The sequence below is a fragment of the Podarcis cretensis genome (assembly GCF_951804945.1).
Source record: "Podarcis cretensis genome assembly, chromosome: 10".
NCBI lineage: Eukaryota > Metazoa > Chordata > Lepidosauria > Squamata > Lacertidae > Podarcis > Podarcis cretensis.
Genome location: NC_137179.1, coordinates 5,949,721 through 5,956,505, shown reverse-complemented (window position 1 = coordinate 5,956,505; position 6,785 = coordinate 5,949,721). Strand labels below are relative to the sequence as shown.

The window sequence follows — 6,785 nt, the reverse complement described above, 5'->3', positions numbered from 1 at the left end:
GGTAGCCAAGTCCGGAGGGCCACACAGTTCTTGCTGAGGCTGTGGTGTGACCCTAGGTGGCGTTGGAACCAACTCCCCTGGATCCGCTGCTGTGGGTGGAGCCTCCGCAAGTGGAGTGGTCTGAGTCTGTGGTAAGTCTGGCAGACCCTCTGAAGCGGCTTGGTTCGGCTCCACGCTGGCAGTTTGCGAGGGAGGTGTAGATGGGGCCTCGCCATCTGTAAGTGTCTCTTCTGGAGCCGCAAGCGCAGTTGGGGGCACCATGGTAGTGTCCAAGTCCCCAACCCTGCGCCTAAGCTGGTCTATGTGCTGTCGCCACAAGCGTCCGTCTTCGAGTGCCACCTGGTACGAGCGAGGTCCAGTGACTCCCACTACTGTGGCTGGCACCCAAGGAATGTCCCCCACATAGTTCCGGGCAAAGACCTGGTTTCCTGGGACAAATGACCGTGGCGCGTTGGCACAGCCTGGGGGTTCAGCCACGGCAAAGTCCGGGTGCAGCCGGTCGAGCGGTGACCTGAGGCGGCGGCCCATAAGCAGTTCAGCAGGACTCCGCCCTGTGGCTGCATGAGGGGTGATGTGTTGCACGAACAAGTATTCGGCGACCCACTCATGCCAGTCTCCCCGGTCCAGGCGCGCCAGTGCCTCTTTTGCCGAGCGCACCATTCTCTCCGCTTGCCCGTTGCTGGATGGATGAAAGGGTGCTGTTAGGGCATGGCGGATGCCCAGTCCCAAAAGATACCGCTCAAACGTGCCTGACGTGAACTGCGGTCCGTTGTCGGAGACAAGGACATCAGGACACCCATGCGTTGCAAACAGGCCTCGCAGCACCCGGATGACGGCTTCGGTAGTGGTGGAGGGCATCAGGGCGACCTCCAGCCATTTGGAATAGGCGTCCACCACTACCATAAAGGTCCAGCCATGAAAGGGGCCAGCCAGATCGATGTGCACCCTCGACCAGGGTGTCTTTGGCGTCTCCCAGGTGTGTCCCTTACTTGCTGGTGGTGCAGGCCTCGACTCTTGGCACGCTTGACAGGCGGACACCCAGGCAGTGATGGCATCGTCCATATTAGGCCACCAGACGTAACACCAAGCCAACGCCTTCATTTTGACAATTCCCGGGTGGCCAACGTGCAGAGCCTCCAGGACGCGCTGACGGAGTCCCTGGGGAATCACGACGCAGTCTCCCCACAGCAGACAGCCGCGATGAGCCGAGAGTTCATGTTGTCTGGTTGCAAAGGGCTGGAACTACGATGCAAAAGGCCCTTGTGGCCACCCACTCCACACCCAGTTGAGCACCCGGCTGATGGTGCGATCCTGGGCAGACGCGGAGGCCACAGTGGCAGCCGATACAGGCGCTGCCGGAAGATCCTCAATCAGGAGGAGCGATGAAGCTGGAGCCGGGTCTTCCACAAATGCTGGAAGAGGGCAACGGCTGAGGGCGTCGGCATGGCCCATCGATTTCCCCGGGCGATGGATGAGCCGGTAGTGGTAGGCAGCCAGGAAAACAGTCCATCGCAGCATGCGTGGCGAGAGGACCGGTGGAGTTGGACGATCACCGGTGAGGAGGCCCAGGAGTGGCTTGTGGTCAGTGATGAGGTCAAAAGTCCTGCCATAGAGGTATTCATGGAACCTCTTCACTCCAGCCACAAGTGCCAGTGCCTCCTTGTCGAGCTGGCTGTAATTCCGTTCCGTCGGAGATAGCGTCATGGAAAAGTAGGCGAGCGGTGCTTCTCTTCCATCTGGAAAGCGGTGACTAAGGACAGCGCCGATGCCAAAAGGTGAGGCGTCACAGGCAAGGACCAGCGGCCTGGATTCACTGTACTGTACCAGCACACTGTCTGATGAAAGGAGAGCCTTGACCGCGTTGAAGGCCGCCGTCTCCCGATGACCCCAGGCCCAAGGCGTCTTTGTGCTAAGGAGTCGGTGAAGAGGCTCAGCCACTATGGCTTTGTGGGGCAAGAACATGTTATAAAAGTTCAGCAGCCCCAGGAACGCCTGCAACTCCGTCTTGTTCTTTGGGATGGGGGCCTGCTGGATAGCGCGGATGTTGGATGTGGTCGGGTGAAGGCCGGAGGCGTCGATAAGATAGCCCAGGAACTCTACCTGTGTAACGGCGATCTGGCACTTTTCCCTCTTTACCTTGAGCCCGGCCTCTTGGAACCTGGTCAGCACGGCACGGAAGCACTCGAACAGCTGCTGGTGTGAGTCTGCAGACACCAAGACGTCATCAAAATATGGTACCACGCCCGGAAGCCCTTGCAGGAGACGCTCCATAAGGCTTTGGAAGATGCCAGGAGCCACACTCACCCCGAACTGCAACCGGCGGCAACGGAATGCCCCTCGGTGGGTGACGATCGTCTGGGCTTCAGCAGTGACATCATCGACGGGCAGTTGTTGATAGGCTTGGGCAAGGTCCAGCTTAGCGAAGACCTTACCCTCACCCAGGGAATGCAGCAGGTGTTGGACAACAGGAACCGGATAAGCGTGCTGCTGAAGTGCCTTGTTGATCGTGCACTTGTAGTCAGCGCAGATTCTCACCGACCCATCTGGCTTGACAGGCGTGACGATGGGGGTTTCCCACTTGGCGTGGTCAACCGGCTCCAAAACTCCTTGGGCGATCAGTTTGTCCAGTTGTTCGTGTTATTCTAAAGCAGCAATGCTGCAGCAAGCAAAGGCACCAGCAGCTCAGTCAGCTGCTTGTGGCTGCAAAGCCAGACAGGATGTATGTGACTGTTGCCATGGAAACAAAGGGGCAGTCCATTCTGTACTGAGCACCGGATGTTAGCTCAGTGTGTGTCATATGACCTGTACAGGATGTACATGGGTGGAGTTTGGAGTTTCTCTCTGTTTGTTGAAGAGAGCAGACATGTTTTCTCTGTACTGAAGTGAAAGACAGGAATAAAAGCAATGTAGATGCATTTCTGTCTGTGTCTGATTCCCCTCCCTGGGGATATGCTGGAGAGCAGGGAGGAGGAGAGCAGTTGGTGTGTTTTTCTCACAGCCTGAGGAAAATCGCCGGAACGGACCTCGTGTGTTTTTCCTGCCGGGAGTCGCCGGAGGGAGGTCAAAGGAATTCAGCCGGTGCCTCGACAGATAGGCACATACCTCTGACCGGCCCTGAATTCTGACAATTGGTAGCAGAGCTGCTGGTTTCTACGATCCATGGAAGTCTGCAGAAATAGGAGCAGAGCTGCTATTTTCATCCCTCTCCATGGAAGCCTGAGATGGAGGCTGATTCTCTGCAGCTAGAAGCTGACCAGAAGAAGCTGAAAGCCAAGCTACGGAGCCCAGGTATGAGATTTTCGGGCTTAAGGGTGTGAATGCAGATGGATTAATTCTCTGCTTCATGGGAGCAACGTTTGGGAAAAACAGCTCCGAGAGAGAAGAGTCTGCATTCCAAACATTCCTGTGGTTTTTCCTGTCCAAGGAAAGGAATGTGGTTGCTTTGCAACGCAGGCCAGTTTCAAGATAAGGGCTGGAAGTCAGGCTATGCCCAGAGAAGCAATAACAGCTCGTGTTTAGACTAGGCCCTTACAAAGAAACTGTGAAAGGGACTTTCCAAGTGGCCAGTGTTATTGCTGCCAGGTGCACAGAGTGTAAACAAGCCAGCTATTGGATTTTAGAGGCTTGTGTTTGAGAGTCAATGCAAGGACTCAAAATGGATGTCAAGAAGGGAAGCCTGCCTTCTCCACCCCTCTTGACCAGTGACAATTATGCATCTTGGTCTGTTAAGATGAAGGCCTTGCTGCAGAATCAGAGACTGTTTGGGGTGATTGAGAACCCCATCCCTGCAGCACCAACGCGTCCTTGGGAGTCACAGGATGTGAAGGCCAGAACCGCTATAATTCTGTGTGTGTCAGACTCTCAGCTTATTCATATACAAGATTTACCGCACGCGAAAGATGTTTGGGACATGCTGAGAAGGACACATCAGAGAGATGCAGGTTCTTCAGCGTTGCTGTATTTTGAAAAGCTGACTAACCTGAGGCTTGCGCCTGATGGAGATGTTCAAGCGCACCTGACGGAAATGAAATTTCTGCGTCAGCAGATGGTGGAACGCAATTTCCGTCTGCAGGAGGAAGTGTTTTGCTTCATGGTGATCAACAGCCTGAATCGGACTTACAAAACGGTTGCCAGTCAGCTGGGGTCTCTCCCAGCGCAAGATCTAACGTCGGACAGGGTCTTTGCCGTGGTTCTTTGTGAACATGACAGACTTGCCGCCCTGGAAGTCAAGGACAGGGGGAGGGAAGAACGGAGTTCAGACACCCCCACTGCTGTAGCTACTGGAGGAGACGCCGTAGCTTTGAACGTTGTCCGATGCCACAATTGTGAACAGACTGGGCATCTTCAGCGGAACTGCAGGAAGCCACGTCAGAATAAAGGAGCCAAGGGAAGCTCCACGAAGTCTGAGGCGTCAGGCAGAAGTCATGCCAAGTCACAGGCGAAGCCTGCAAAGGCTTTGATGTCCCTAAAAGCCACACCACAAGTGGGGAATTCCTTCGTATTAGACACGGGAGCGACGGTTCACATGACCCATCGCAGGGATTTGTTTTCGTCGTTTAAGAAGCAAAGCTTCGTTGTACAACAAGCCAACGGTCAAGAGCTGGAAGCCACCGGAATTGGGACTGTGTATCTTAAAAGTCTGAACTTGACTATAAACAATGTTTATTTGGTTCCAGAGTTGAAGTACAATCTGCTCAGCGTTTCGCAGATTGCCAAGAAGGGACTAAAACTGTCTTATGATGATGAGAACTGCGAGATCTACAAAGATGGAGAGTTGTATCTTTCTGCCAAAGAGAAAGATGGACTGTATTTGTTGACTTTTGATCAAAGTGATTACATGGAATGTAATTCTTGTGATTCTAACATGATTTCTTTTGCAGGTGTAGCCAAGAAGAACGCCAAGCAGGTCACCTCAAGGGTCGACAGGGCATTTCAGCGGGTGTATGCTGATGTGATTGGTCCTTTAGCACCATCTAGAGGCAATGCAAAATATTACCTAATATGTGTTGATTCTTTCACAGGTTTTGTCTGGATTTATCTTTTGGAGAGACCGAAAGAAGCCTTAGAAAGGTTTAAAGAGTTTTGTGACAAGGTTAAAAATATGCATGATGCTGACATAGATTGTCTTTGCACAGATGAGAAGCCAATTTTTCTCTTACAGGATTTCCAGAGGTTCCTGAAGAAGAAAGGGATAAGACACAAAATTGCAGCTTCCGAAGAAGCTTGGAACAGATGTGTTTGTGTTAGAGTGAACAAAGAATTGCAAAAGGGAATGCATGCGCAATTGCTTAGTTCACATCTGCCACATGAGTACTGGGCTGAGTCGCTAATGTCGTTTTGTTACACGTGGTTGAGAAAGTTTTCAAATGAATTGGGAAGTTCTCCTTTTGAGAAACTGTTCCATAGAAAACCTTCTGTTGCCCATTTCAAGGTTTTTGGGTCTCATGTGAGGACAGAAGCTCCGGGGGGAGTAAAGAATGCCAGAGGCATTTTTGTGGGTTATGAAAAGGGTCTCTACAGAGTAATTTTGTCTGAATCTGGTAAGGTGATTCTCACAAAATTTCTAGAGAGTACTCCTGAACAGGAGCGAGTGATTGTTCACACATTTCCCACAGGAGATGATGATGATTCTGATGATGATGGTGATGAGTTTGATCTTATTGAGTTCAGTAGTACTGATGATTGGGACGCAGGTGGCGCTGTGGGTTAAAGCCTCAGCACCTAGGACTTGCTGATCGAAAGGTCGGCGGTTCGAATCCCTGCGGCGGGGTGCGCTCCCGCTGCTCGATCCCAGCGCCTGCCAACCTAGCAGTTCGAAAGCACCTCCGGGTGCAAGTAGATAAATAGGGACCGCTTACCAGCGGGAAGGTAAACGGCGTTTCCGTGTGTGGCTCTGGCTCGCCAGAGCAGCGATGTCACGCTGGCCACGTGACCCGGAAGTGTCTCCGGACAGCGCTGGCCCCCGGCCTCTTAAGTGAGATGGGCGCACAACCCCAGAGTCTGTCAAGACTGGCCCGTACGGGCAGGGGTACCTTTACCTTTACTTTACCTAGTACTGATGATGACAGCGATAGCTCAGACAGCTCAGTTGTCACAGTCATTGAGAAGAAATCTCACACAATGACTAGACCCTCAGAAGAGGAGGATGAACCACTGATTAAGCTTAGTACTGGTTCTCCAGAGAGCTCAGAGGCTGAACCAGAAAGCAGAGAAGAGCAGCACCTCTTACGTAGGTCTGAGAGAGCAACGAAGGGTGTACCACCCAAGAGGTATTCAAAAGAGTTTGCTAACCTAGCTATTGCATGTGTTGCTGTTGTAAACGACCAAGGTCAAATTGAAGCTGTGTCTGAGTCAGAGACAAAGGCACAACAGAGAGTTGCTAACCAAGGTAATGCAGAAGCACTCATTCCTTGGAAGTCACACAACCAGAGAGGTACATTGGTAAAACCAGTGGCGGGTAGTTCCAAGGGTGGAACTGAAACAACAGGGGAGTGTTATAAGTATAACAACTGTTTGTTTTCTTCTCTGGATGACGCTTTGCTCGCAGCACGCATTGATGCTTTAGGGGGAGTATGTTATTCTAAAGCAGCAATGCTGCAGCAAGCAAAGGCACCAGCAGCTCAGTCAGCTGCTTGTGGCTGCAAAGCCAGACAGGATGTATGTGACTGTTGCCATGGAAACAAAGGGGCAGTCTATTCTGTACTGAGCACCGGATGTTAGCTCAGTGTGTGTCATATGACCTGTACAGGATGTACATGGGTGGAGTTTGGAGTTTCTCTCTGTTT

The 6,785-nt window shown here is 52.3% G+C and overlaps 1 long non-coding RNA gene across 1 annotated transcript in view; it reads right to left on the bottom strand.

Moving 5' to 3' along the window:
- Window positions 1-273: 273 nt before the first annotated feature.
- LOC307225311 overlaps window positions 274-6,785 on the bottom strand; it is a 323,071-nt gene continuing 316,559 nt past the window's right edge. Inside the window, exon 3 of the long non-coding RNA XR_013842861.1 lies at window positions 274-294. This is a non-coding gene — a long non-coding RNA (uncharacterized lncRNA). The remainder of the gene's footprint in view (window positions 295-6,785) is intronic.